This window comes from Serinus canaria, chromosome 24 (assembly GCF_022539315.1).
Source record: "Serinus canaria isolate serCan28SL12 chromosome 24, serCan2020, whole genome shotgun sequence".
NCBI lineage: Eukaryota > Metazoa > Chordata > Aves > Passeriformes > Fringillidae > Serinus > Serinus canaria.
Window position 1 is genome coordinate 2,207,711 of NC_066337.1, and position 13,430 is coordinate 2,221,140.

Sequence of the window (13,430 nt, forward strand, 5' to 3'; positions counted from 1 at the left end):
CAGAGCTCAAAGAAAAAAAAAAAACCCAAGTGATGAAGAGCTGCCTCCGCAGACAGATGTACTAAACAACTGGGACAATGCAGCTTGGAAAAGGAAAAGAACCCAAAGAGAGAAAACTGAGAACACTGAGACCTGTAAAATCACAAATGAGGTGCTGATGCAAAAAAAATTCTTAATTCTTTCTCATTCCACAAAAAGTACGAGGATTAATGAGATTACAGTTTAAAAAGAGGCAAAAAAATAACCCCAGAAGCCAGGTATTATTTTTGTCCAAGTTGAGGGTATTCACAGGGTATTCTGTGGAAGCTCTAGGGATAAACTGTTGGAAATGTTTAGGCAGTGCCCTCCAGGACAGGCCCAACACACACTGACCCCTTGCTCAGGCCATCTCAAAACCAGGAGCAGGGGATGGTGCTGGAGCTGCCTGGGGTTGCTGCTCCACTCTCCCCTAATGATTTACTCCTGGCCACTGTCACAGACCACATGCTGAGCCCAACACACTTTTTGCAGCACTTATTATCCCATTGTTCACACACTCTGCTAAATGTGCTCATGTGAAGTAATGATGTCCCCAGCTCTGAAGTGGAAGGCATTAAGAACATGCTATTTACAAATAATGCACAGTTTAAGTCACTTCCTTCACTTCATTAAATGGAATGTAAGAATTGAATGAAATGCTGAGTGTTTACATTTCCTGTCACCCCATTTTATCAGGTTCGCAGCTCATTTCCTACCACCACCATTTCATTTCAGCACCTTGCACAAAGCAGTCCTGGACACCTGCTCTCATCCAGTGAAACCATTAGAAGAATCAATTTGCTCTCCAAGGCAAGGGGAGTGATGGACTCCTATGTTTACTTAGCAATAAGCACACAACTATTTAATTAGATCTAGATGCTGAAAACTGCATCTTTGAGGCAACAGCCACGGCCAGAGAATGAAGCATTTCAATTTGTTACATAAATCAATGTTTTCAGTAGGTTTTTTTTTCTGCTTGTAACTGCTGACTTCCATATGGAAGCAGTGTCACAGGTAGAGGCACATCTCCCACCCAGTTTGGCTCCTGCACCCTCACACAACACTTCTTGGAAGAAACAAGCAATTAAGTTGCTGCCCCTTCTCAGCCACACGCGATTCCAAGATTGATGTCGTATTTCAAGTGACAGACTGTGAACACGCTCTGCAACCGTGGCATTTAATTTAGAAGTCAGCACTTGACACATTGAAGTATTTGGAATTCCTGAAGTCTGGCTGTCTGCACAGTTGCATAATTTGAGCAGGGATAACCTACTTATAACCGGGAGAGGGAGAAGAATGTCAACAGACAATCCCTTCTACGTCAGGGGACATCTCCTTCCTCGTCACATGCCAGCAAAAGCACCACTGCTTTTTTGGGTTGATTTGCTTTTTCTTTAAACTAGTGGATTACAGTCCCTAAAAGGAGTGAAGCTACATACATACACCAGATGTTCTCCTAGGAATACACTCAGATGTTCTCAAAGCTCACTGAAAAACAAGTTTAGCAGATAGAATGGGTGAGGCCATTGAAACACTGATGTGAAATACCCCACACCAGTGTGAAGGACCCAGGACTGGCTGCTGGCCACACAAACACCTCACCAGGCACAAGCACCACACATCCATCCACAAGAAGGCCATAAAGATACAAAAATCTCCTTCCAGCACGTTGTGGGATACAACCAAACCCAACATCAGGGTGGTTGTTCAGCCTCAAACAGGGGAAGCTGTTTTGCTTTAGATCCTCTTGGCAAACAGCTGAGCAGACCCTCGGAGCAGCCCAATTCTCCACTGGCACTGCAGAATGAAAGCACCCCTTTGGAAAGTGCCAGAGTTTGACTAACTTCCTGCTGCAACAAACATGGCAAGGGCTCAGTTTCACCCTCTGACTACTCTAAGGTACTGCAGAAGGAATATGTAAGGATAGTCTCTCCCCTCCAAACCTCAGACAGAGAGGCAGGAATTCTCTCACTCTGTAAACAAAACCAGGACAAAACCTCCCAAGCACCATCCTCCCTCAGCATCCATGCACCATCCACCTGGGGAGGCTAAAGTGGGGCTGGAAATTCCCTTCCCATGGAAAGAGACTGCTTGGAGTGTCAGCACCTATTGAAGCTTTGGATTAAAACCAGCTGTTTAAAGAGAAGTAGTCCCAAGGGAGAGGCACTTAGAGCATTGTAACTGGCTCCTGGAGTAAACAGTTGGACATCAATGGAGGCATTTACACTGGGAGAGCTGTGTCTGAGCTCCCAGGTTCAGCTCCACCTCCTAAACAGCTGCACTTAAACCCAGGCAAGGTCTCCAGGCTCATCACACCTTGGATCTGCACCACGTGCAGACATCAAGCTGCAGCAGGAGACCTCGAGGGCAGAAGAAAAGCACATTGCACTCCCAATTCCCAGAGAGACTCCTGGGTGCTGCTCTGTGACCTGCCTGCACAGGACTCATTCCCACTCAGCACCACCCTGCAGGGTCCACAGAGCAGTGCCACATGTGACAAATACCCACCACCTCATCTATGGAAACGTCCAGCTCGGAGCCAGGGACCAGCTCAGGAGAGAACTGGGTGACCTCTACCTCAGCAAGAGCTGCCATGTGGATACATCCCAAGAATAAACTGAATAAAAATATTAAAAAGGGAAAGGAAAAGCTTCCTATCAGGCAGAAGCACAGAAAGAAAGCAGGGGCAAACATGTGACTAGGAAAGCAGAGAAACTCCCCACGGGGGTATGGCAAACCCAGAGTATCAAATGGGGACAGTAGTGATTCTAGAAACATCACAACATGGTTGGGGTTGGAAGGGACCTTAAAGATCACATCTAACTCCCTTGCCATGGGCAGGGATACCTTCCACTAGCCCAGGGGACACTTTCCACTAGCCCAGGCTGCTCCAAACCCTGTCCAGCCTGGCCCAGAATGTAGTTCCAGGGATGCAGGGGCAGCCCCAGCTGCTCTGGGCACCCTGTGCCAGGGCCTCCCCACCCTCACAGGGAAGAATTCCTTCCCAATATCCCATCTAACCCTGCCCTCTGTCATTTGAAGCCATTCCCCCTTGTCCTGTCACTCCATGGCCTTGTCAAAAGTCACTCTCCTGCTTGCCTGGAAACTCTTCAGGCACTGGAAGGGCCTGGAGTGGACAAATTACTTATATGACCAGAAAAAGAGAAAGTGATGGTATTTTAGACTCATGGAATGTGCTGATACCTAGGAAGCAAACACACTACTTGATTTTACTCTGCTGGACTGCTCAGCAAAGGAAACCCCAAAGTCAAAGCAAAAACCAAGGTAGGCTTAACCTGAGAGTCACCCACTGCAGGATCAGCAGGGCCCAGGAAGAAAAAGGGGGAAGTTTCAGCCATGGAAGATGCAACAGGCAGCCAAGAAGAGAGCAGAGATGGGAACAGGGCTGACCTCTCTGGCACGTGCAGGAGGTGATGGGAGCAAGCACAGGAACAGCTGGCACTGGGCATCTGTGACAAGATGTGACAGGGTGGAAACCTCCACATGCAGGAGGAATGCCTGCCTGCAGCAAGGCTGCACCTGCCCTGGGGGTGCAAACACAGTCCAGGCAGGATGCAGGCCCTTGGCAGGAAATCAGTGGGTGAGTGTGGAGGAGGGGACACACAGCCCTCACAGTGGGCACAGCAGGCTCCACAGCACACAAGATGGGCTGGAGGACTCATCCCTCAGGCTTTGGAGGAGGATGTGTCTTAGTGGGTGGGGAAAACCTCAGCAGCTTTTGCAGCCAGGCAGGAGCACCCTGAGGTGTGGGATTGAACAGGCTGTGCTTGACCCCATGGAACAGGTACAGCAGATTTTGGGAGGCACCAGTATCCTGGGTGTGTTAAAGGACACAACAGGCTTTTGGCAAGCAAGAAACAGATGATACCCTCCCAGAATCTGCTGATTGTGTTTATATAGGAAAATGACTCTGGAGAGATGGAAGGAGAGCAGAAAATCACGAAGCAGTTCCTGGCAGATGAGCACTGTGACACTCTCACAGTGCGTGGACACAGAGCAGCAGACCCTGGCAGATGGACACTGAGGAATGTGCAGAAGGGGCTGTTGTAGGGAAAAAACAAACAACAACAAAGGGACAGAAGCTCTGCCTCGCGGCTAGTGGGAATCCCTCTATTTCCTCCCATAAGCCGGCACTGGAGGCAGCAGGTATCCCGTTGGGATGCAGGAAACAACACAACTTCCCCCCCACAGCCCTCGGAACTCCCGGTTCGCGCGTGTCCCCGCAGGCTCCGGCAGCCACTGCGGCTCCCCGGGGCCGGGGACACCCCCGGAGGGGAGAGCACCGGCACAGGGGACACCCCCGAGCACGGGGACACGAGGCACGGGACACCCCAAACAACGGAACGCAGGGCAGGGGCATCCCAGAGGGAGGTGACACCCCCAAGCAGCGGCAAAAGGGACAGGGGACACCCCCGGAGAAAGGTGACACCCTCAGACAGCGACACAGGAGACACCCCCGCCCGGGAACCCTCGGTGAGGCGCGGGGCTGACACGGCCCCGCGGGAGGGGGACACAGCGGCTGTGCACCGCGCAATGGGATCCCCGGGGGGGTGAGCGCAGCCCCGGGGCCGCGGGGCAAACACGGGGGAAGGGACGGGACGGGAAGGGCCGGGACGGGTCTGAAAGGGAGGGAGAGGGGCCGGAGCCGGATCCCTCCCGCCCCCCGCCCCCGAGGGGCACCAGCGGCCGCCGCGCCACCGACCGGCCCCCTCCCGCTCCAGGCCCGGCCGCGCTCCCCGGTTACCTGCGGGCGGTCGGTGAGGCCGGGCCGCTATCTGGGGGCCATGACGGCGGGGCCGGGAGGCGGCGGGACGAGCGGGATGAGCGGGATGTTGTCGGGGTGGGGGGGGCGGAGGCCGCCGCCTCCCCCTCGGGCGGCGCGCGGGAAACCCGGGGGAGGGGGGGGCGGGGGGGGGGAAGAGCGGGGGGCGCGCGACCCCCCCGCGCGAAGGGGCGTGAGGGGCGCGCGCGCTGCGCGTGCACGCGGGGGAAGGGGGGGGCGCGGGGGGGAGGGGGGAGCGCGCGCGCCTCCGTCCGAGCTCCCGCGCGCGCCGCCCGGGCACTTTGTTTGTGTCCCACAATGCACCGCGAGCGGCGGCGGGGGCGGGGCCGGGGCCCCGCGCGTGCGCACCGAGCGCCCGACGGCGGCAGCGGAGCCGGCTCCCCGCGGGGAGAGAGAGAGAGAAACGGGAACGGGGAAACGGGAAACCGGGACAGGGGGAACCCCAGCGGGGAGAGAGAGAGAGAGAAACGGGAAACCGGGACAGGGGGAACCCCAGCGGGGAGAGAGAGAGGGGGAAACGGGGAAACGGGAAACCGGGACAGGGGGAACCCCAGCGGGGAGAGAGAGAGAGAGAAACGGGAAACCGGGACAGGGGGAACCCCAGCGGGGAGAGAGAGAGAGAGAGAAACGGGAACGGGGAAACGGGAAACCGGGACAGGGGGAACCCCAGCGGGGAGAGAGAGAGAGAGAGAAACGGGAACGGGGAAACGGGAAACCGGGACAGGGGGAACCCCAGCGGGGAGAGAGAGAGGGGGAAACGGGGAAACGGGAAACCGGGACAGGGGGAACCCCAGCGGGGAAGGAAGAGCGAGAAGAGAACGGAACCGGGGGGAGGCAGGGCGGGGAGGGAAACGGGAAACCGGGACAGGGGAACCCCAGCGGGGAAGAGCACGAGGGGGGAACAAGGGGGAAAACGGGGTAACTGGGAAACCGGGCATCAGGGGGCACTCCCAGCGGGAGAGATGAGAGAGAGAGAGGGACGAGAGAGAGGAGAGAGAAGAAGAACGGGAAACGGGGAAACGGGAAACCGGGGACAGGGGGATACCCACAGCGGGGAGAGAGAGAGAGAGAGAGAGGAGAGAGAGCGAGAGAAACGGGAAACGGGGAACGGGAACCCGGGACAATGGGGAACCCGGCTTGGTAGAAGAATGAGAGGAGAGAGAGAAACGGGAACCGGGAGAAACGGGAAACCGGGACAGGGGGAACCGCCAGCGGGGAGAGACGAGAGAGCAGAGAAACGGGAACAACGGGACACGTGAACCGGGACCAAAGGGGGAAACCCCAGCGGGGTTGGAGGGAGAGACGAGGAGAAACGGGGAACGGGGTAAACGGGAACCGGGACAGGGGGAACCCCAGCGGGGAGCAAAAGGGACAGGGGACACCCCCGGAGAAAGGTGACACCCTCAGACAGCGACACAGGAGACACCCCCGCCCGTGAACCCTCGGTGAGGCGCGGGGCTGACAACGCGCCCCGCGGGAGGGGGACACAGCGGCTGTGCACCGCGCAATGGGATCCCGGGGGGGTGAGCTGCATGCCCCGGGGCCGCGGGCAAACACGGGGGAAGGGACGGGACGGGAAGGGCCGGGACGGGTCTGAAAGGAGGGAGAGGGGCCGGAGCCGGATCCCTCCCGCCCCCCGCCCCGAGGGCACCAGCGGCCGCCGCGCCAACCGACCGGCCCCTCCCGCTCCAGGCCCGGCCGCGCTGCCCCGCGTTTACCTGCGGGCGGTCGGTGAGGCCGGGCGCCGCTATCTGGGGGCCATGACGGCGGGGCCGGGAGGCGGCGGGACGAGCGATGAGCGGGGATGTTGTCGGGGGGGGGGGGCGGGAGGCCGCCGCCTCCACCTCGGGCGGCGCGCGGGAAACCCGGGGGAGGGGGGGGCGGGGGGGGGGGAAGAGCGGGGGCGCGCGACCCCCCCCGCGCGAAGGGGCGTGAGGGGCGCGCGCGCTGCGCGTGCACGCGGGGAAGGGGGGGCGGGGTGGGGCGGGGGTGTGCGGCGGCGGGAGGGGAGGGGGAGCGCTGCGCGCTCTCGACTGTCCTGAGCTCTCCCGCGCGCGCCCCGCCCGGTCACTTTGTTTGTGTGTCCCACAATGCACCGCGAGCGGCGGCGGGGGCGGGGCCGGGGCCCCGCGCGTGCGCACCGAGCGCCCGACGGCGGCAGCGGAGCCGGCACCCCGCGGGGAGAGAGAGAGAGAAACGGGAACGGGGAAACGGGAAACGGGAAACCGGAAACCGGGACAGGGGGAACCCCAGCGGGGAGAGAGAGAGAGAGAGAGAGAGAGAGAGAGAGAGAGAGAGAGAGAGAGAGAGAGAGAGAGAGAGAAACGGGAACCGGGAACCGGGAAACGGGAAACCGGGAAACCGGGACAGGGGGAACCCCAGCGGGGAGAGAGAGAGAGAGAGAGAGAAACGGGAACCGGGAAACGGGAAACGGGAAACCGGGAAACCGGGACAGGGGGAACCCCAGCGGGGAGAGAGAGAGAGAGGGAAACGGGAAACGGGAAACCGGGACAGGGGGAACCCCAGCGGGGAGAGAGAGAGAGAGAGAGAAACGGGAACCGGGAAACGGGAAACCGGGACAGGGGGAACCCCAGCGGGGAGAGAGAGAGGGAAACGGGGAAACGGGAAACTGGGACAGGGGGAACCCCAGCGGGGAGAGAGAGAAACGGGAAACCGGGACAGGGGGAACCCCAGCGGGGAGAGAAACGGGAACGGGGATATGGGGAACCCCAGCGGGGAGAGAGAGCACTGGGAGTGGGGAAATGGGAAACAGGGAAACGGGGACTCCCAGCGCGAGGAACGCGGTCCCGGTGAATCCCAGCGCGGGGAAACGGGAACGCCAGCGGGGTTCTACTGCACCCAGGGCGGGAAGCCCATCGAGGGGAAACGGGGCCCTGGTGAACTCCAACGGGGAGAAACGGGGTCCTGCTGCATCCCAACGAGGGGGAACGGGGTCCTGGTGCGCACGTGGTGGGGAAAGGGGATCCCAGTGAGCCCCAACAGGGTCCTGGTGAACCCCAGCGGGGGAAACGGCGTTCTAGTGAGCACTGCGGGGTCCTGCTGAATCCCAGCGGGGCCAGACGGGCCCTGCTGTACCCCCCCTGAGGGTAGCGGGGTTCTGGTGTCCCCGAGCACGGGAGAACGGGGCCCCAGTGCCCCCCAAGGGGGTAGCGGGGTGTGAGTGCCGCCCGGCAGAGGCTGAGCAGGGCCTGGAGCACCAACAGAGAGGGGATGGAGTGCTGGTGTGCCAGGAACCGGGCAGAGAACGGGGCTCCAGTGACCTTGTGCCATCCGGAGCGGGGGCACCGGGGAGCGAGGGACATGGGGACAAGCAGCCATCGGCCATTGGGGAGTGTATGCCCCCGGCTGTGCATCCCACTGGTAGAGATAGACATTATGCTATTGGCTTTTTGCAAATATTGAAATGGATTCTGTATGTGCGGTGTTAAAGTGACTTTGTTATACAGTTTTTATTTCGGTTGTTAATTGAGCTTAGACAGTAGTGAAACAGCTGCTTGTGTTAAATTGCCTGCTTGGAAGGGATAACACCCAGTGAATGTAAGATAAAGACACCTGCTGCAGATCTGCCAACTATCAACATCTGAAGACAGCGTGGACCAAGACCCAAATCTAGAAGTAATAAAAAAAGGACTAAAACCACAGCCAAGGAATACACGTGCTCTAAAAAGGCGACCCCAAGGACGAGCCATGCTAAACAGTTCTTAGAATATGTAAACTAGTTTGAGAAAAAAGTTTACTATGCATAAGGTCTATGAATATTCAACAGGCTGATCTAAAGAAAAAATTATTTGAAGAGTATCCCCGAAAGTGATAGTGTAGTTTTAGCTGAGTGCCAAGGTGCACCCGGCCCTAAGAAACTTTACACAGCCTTGCCTCCTGTTATCTTTTATTAAACTTTTTCACAAGAGAGTAAACGTGTTTTTCACACCATCCCCGGAGCACGGGCTGCCCCGGAGCACCGGGATGATCCGGCTGTGCATCCCCCGGGGCACCGGGATGATCCAGCCTTGCGTCCCCCGGGCACCGGAATGATCCGGGACACCGGGATGATCCAGCCTTGCGTCCCCCGGGCACCGGAATGATCCGGGACACCGGGATGATCCGGCCGTGCATCCCCCGGGCACCGGGATGATCCAGCCGTGCACCCCCGGGCACCGGGATGATCCAGCCGTGCACCCCCGGGCACCGGGATGCTCTGCTCCTGCATCCTCCAGCCGCGGGATGTCAAGGCATTCCACCACTCCCCAAACATGGGGTACCCCAGCTCCCAAAGCCTCCCAGCCACTCACCAGTTTGCAGCCAATCAACTTTGATGAGTCTCTAATTAACCCACCCATAATTTAGTCAAAATCTGCACTAATTCGGGTAAACACAGCTTTAAAACAGGACAAACGCAGCCCTTTCCTGTGTGGATTGTTTTATGGCATGGTTTTCTGTTGGTTTGGGTTTGTTGTTTCTGGTGATGAGCTCTCAGTAAATTGAAGCAGGAAACAGATTGAGGGCCATGGTCCAGAAGCGTTGATCAGCAGTAAAAAATTTAAAACTTGTCCCTGGAAAAGCCACGCTGCTCCATCAGCACAGAGAAAAGGGTTAGGGTTAGGGTTGTGAAAACTCAGGGATCCTTTTAGATGATTCCTTACACAATTGGGCAGAGAGTTGGACTCTGAATTCTCATTTCACTTCCCCCCTCACACTGGTTTTGTGCTCCCAGGGATCTCTCTTGCAATCCTGACACATGCAGCCTCCTCCTGCAAGCCACTCCTGTGGAAAGCAGGAGTAAAATAGCACCAGCTTCAGCTCATTACAGGTCTGCAGGTGCTGGATCCACTTTAATGAGACATAACTTTCAAGGAAATCTGCTCCTGGCTACCCGTGGTAACTCCTGAATCACAGAGGATTATGGAGAAAACCTCAGGCTGCCATCCCTTAGCTTCAAAAAGCTCTGAAAAGTCTTGATCAGGGGCTTTTTGGTGGTGAAATTGTAGAATGAGTGATTTTAGTCAACTGAGAGCCAGTGCTGCTTCCTGCAGATGCAGAATCTGATGTGTCTTTTCTTGCTGACTTCCTAGGTGTGTTGGAACTTTAAAATTGCCTAAAAATGCTGATTTGTTACAATTTCATGAATAAAGGGTCAGGTGAGCCCAGCAGAGTCTCTCAGTGCTGTGGGTTGTCACACATGCTCACATCCAGCTTGAAGCTTGCTCTGAGCAGGTGATGGGCTTTGTACAGGAGGGAAAATGGGGCTCAACTGCACAAATTTGTGTCAGAAAAACAGTAAAATTAAATGAAATTAAAGTAAAATTTAAACTGAGTAAAGGTAAAATTAAGCATGGTCTATGTCCTCACTGTCAGACCCATCAATCTTTAAACCTGCTCCATGTGACCTGGAAATAAGCCATACAACTCCAAGCTTTGACTTTCTTTTGAAAGAATTAATTCAGTAATTAACTAGTCACTCCTGTATGCAGGAAGCTAAGGACAGACACTGATAGCACTCAGCTGGTAAGTTTTATTCATGAAACCTCTCCTACATGTTACACATAAAGCTGGGGATCGGCAGGTGCTACTGGAAAATAAACCAAACAGTTTTTCAGAGACAGTACCAGGTTCCAGAACACCGTGTTTATAAAAGACTCTCTCCTTTATGCCATGTTAAAACCTGGTAAAAGTGATGTAGGTAGGGAGAGAACTGTTTCAGGGCTTTTATAAAAGCACTATGAAATTTGTTTGCTTTCAGTCTCTAGTGCTGTGCATGCAAGATGATCTGACTTGATTGGAAAAGAGCCCTGCACACATCATCAGTGCAGGGGCACACCAGCCTGCCCCAGACCTCAGCTTCTTCTCCCTTATTAACAACACTTTATCAGCCCTGGATACCTGCAGAGGTTTTCCAGTGATTCCCAGAGCCAGGGAGGAGGAAAACCAGAGGAGGAGCTGTGTTGATTCACCTGCTCAGGTTTCCTGAGTGACTGGGTTGCCCTTTATTACTCTGCTTTTTCCACAGAGTTGCACTTTCCCACTGAGAGGCTGAGAAATGCCAAATCCTGATTCCTGGTATTTGCCCAGTGATGGGATTTGCTCTTACATGCATTTTACAATATTCTGGGATTGATTTGTGGATGTAGATGGAGCCACACCAATAGAAACACTGAGTAATTAATGATAAAACTGCTCTGTGCAGCTTCTGCTCTCTTCTAGGGACATGGAGGGATCTCAGGAGCTCCTGGGCTGAACCCCCTGGAATTTGATGGGTATAAAACAGCTTTCAATGAAATTCCTGTCTGCAGCATGAGGGGAATGACTGGAGGTTGTGCCATGCCCTTAAGGTCTCCTTTGTCTGTCTAAACAGATATTCTGTTTTCCCATACATTCAGAAAACACCCGGGTGTATCTCCCATCCATCCCTGGGATCTGCCCCTTTCTTCAATCCTCGAATCTCTCCCTTGCTTACCTCATTCAAGCACCCAGAAGGTGCCATTTCTGGCTGGAAGCTGCTTCACCCTCGTTTTGCAGCCTGTGGGATGTGTTTTCCTGTGCTTCAGCAGCTCTTGGAGCAGGCACTGCACTGCCAGCAGCCTGCTCCTGCCAGGATTCCTCATGAACAACCACAGCAAGTGACACCTTCCCTGCACAGCCTTGCTCTCACCTCCCTGACCCAGCAGCCCCTGAGGGAAAACAGCTTTGCTCCCACACTCAGGGACTTGTTGCCTACTCCTGAATTTCCCCCCGGGGTGCAGGAGCTGTTTCCTCTCCACCCTCCTGCCTGGTGTGGTCTCCAGGGCTCAGTTAATCTGCTGTAACTCCATCCTGCTGACTTCTCTCGTTGGAAATTCCTGTTTTTCTCCCAGCATGGGGAGGATTTGGGGTCTGTGTCCTCCTTCAGACCTGGAATTGCTTTTCCTTTTCCCCAGTGAGTGTAGTGCTGAGGGTTAAAGCAGCCTAGTTGGCAGGAGAGGAGGGTGAAGCAGGAATTTAGGAGAGAAACCTTTCTAAAAGCTCTGAATTGCAACAGCCCCTCAGAAATGCCATTGCCAAGGAAGCAGAGAGGTGCTTGGGCACCTAAAGAGGGATTTATCAGGTATCTGTGTGGGGAAAGAGGGATCTGACAGAGCAGGGGCTGTAAGAGCAAGATGGATGAGCTGAGCAGAGGAGAAGGGCAGAAAAGGGATGTTATGGTTCTAGGACAGGGCAGGAAGGATGATTTCACCAGGAGTAAGGATGGATTTGTGGCTGAAGCAGCAGGTGCTGGTGTGACCTTGCTGGGACACTGTGGTCCCTTCTGTCCAGGGATAATAATTCAGCCCAGAGCTGAGGAGGGTTTTATGAGGTGAGCCTTGCAGAGTTTAGCAAAGCAAGGCTGGAACATGTCTGACTGCTGTCCACAGACACATGGGGAGGGAGGGATGGACCCAGCAGAGAGGAAAATCATGGAAATAAAGAACAGTTTTAGCACAAGGATAAGGGGGAGCAACGATCCAGCAGTGGCTGGGGCTGGAGATCAGGAGAGCCTAGTGCTTGGAGGGAGAAGCTCCTGAGATGAAGGAGCACCATTTCAGCACAGAGCTGGCAATGTTCATGCCTGGGGGAGCAGCCTGTGGCATCCTACATCCTCTGGAAGTGCCTTTCAAGAGGAAATATGCCCATAAAATGTAATTACCCTGATGGAGGAGCAGCATTATGGGCAGCACAGGCTGGGGAGGCTCAGCCAAGGGTTGACCCCAAAGATTTCCCCTGGTGGGACTGCAGAGATCCATCTGTGCCTGCTGGTCCCCATTGTCTCTGTGGTACCATCATGGATACAGTGTAAGAAATGTTCCCCTAAGGTTTATTTCTCACCCCACAGCCATTTTCTAATCCCACTATTTGTTTTTTAAAGTTAAATTATGCTGGTTACACTGATATCTTTAATTAAGGACTTTTTTCCCTACCTGGGAATATCCCAAAGCCTTGTGGCATTGTTTGAAATTATTCAACTCAAACCCAGCGATGGCAGCAAAACAAGGAAGTAAAAATGTGGGGGAAAAGCCAGGGCAGGCTGTCACCCTAATGAGCTGCAAGGCAGGGCTGTCCCTGTGCCAGGGAAGTCACCTGGATGCAAGTCACACCTGGCTGGAACAGGGTGGCAGCAGGGGCAGTGCCATGGACGTGGGGACACGTCCTGTGCTGGCTCAGCCAGGGGTGGGGTGAACACAGGCACCCCTGCAGCATCTTCTGGCTGCAGCAGTGCAGGGAAAACCCCAGAATGCAGACAACAATAATGTAATGTGGAATGTTAGAATAATACCATTTTGTGCATATATATATATATATAATATATATATATATATATATGTATGTAATAATACAATTTGGGTGTATATGTAAAATTTGTATGTTTATAGTATATTTTGTATATTTATAGTATATTTACAGTATATAGTATATTAAATTTTGTATATTTATAGTATAATAATATTTAATTATTTATACTATATTGATAGTATATACTATAGTACAGTATATAGTATATATTTTGTATATTTATAGAATATTAAGGTATAATTATATATATTATATATGTATATCACAATATATATATTTTTTTATA

The 13,430-nt window shown here is 54.3% G+C and overlaps 1 protein-coding gene across 2 annotated transcripts in view; it reads right to left on the reverse strand.

Annotated features, from left to right (window-relative positions):
* The window catches only part of ZBTB44 (zinc finger and BTB domain containing 44), a 39,626-nt gene extending 33,061 nt beyond the window's left edge, over positions 1-6,565 (reverse strand). Inside the window, exon 1 of one of the 2 annotated variants that reach the window (XM_050983499.1) lies at positions 6,541-6,565. The gene's annotated coding sequence lies outside the window, so the exon portion shown is untranslated. Of the gene's footprint in view, positions 1-4,783; positions 4,899-6,540 lie in introns of those variants that run through there. The other variant, XM_030232042.2, reaches the window with a different exon arrangement.
* Between the last annotated feature and the right edge of the window lie 6,865 nt (positions 6,566-13,430).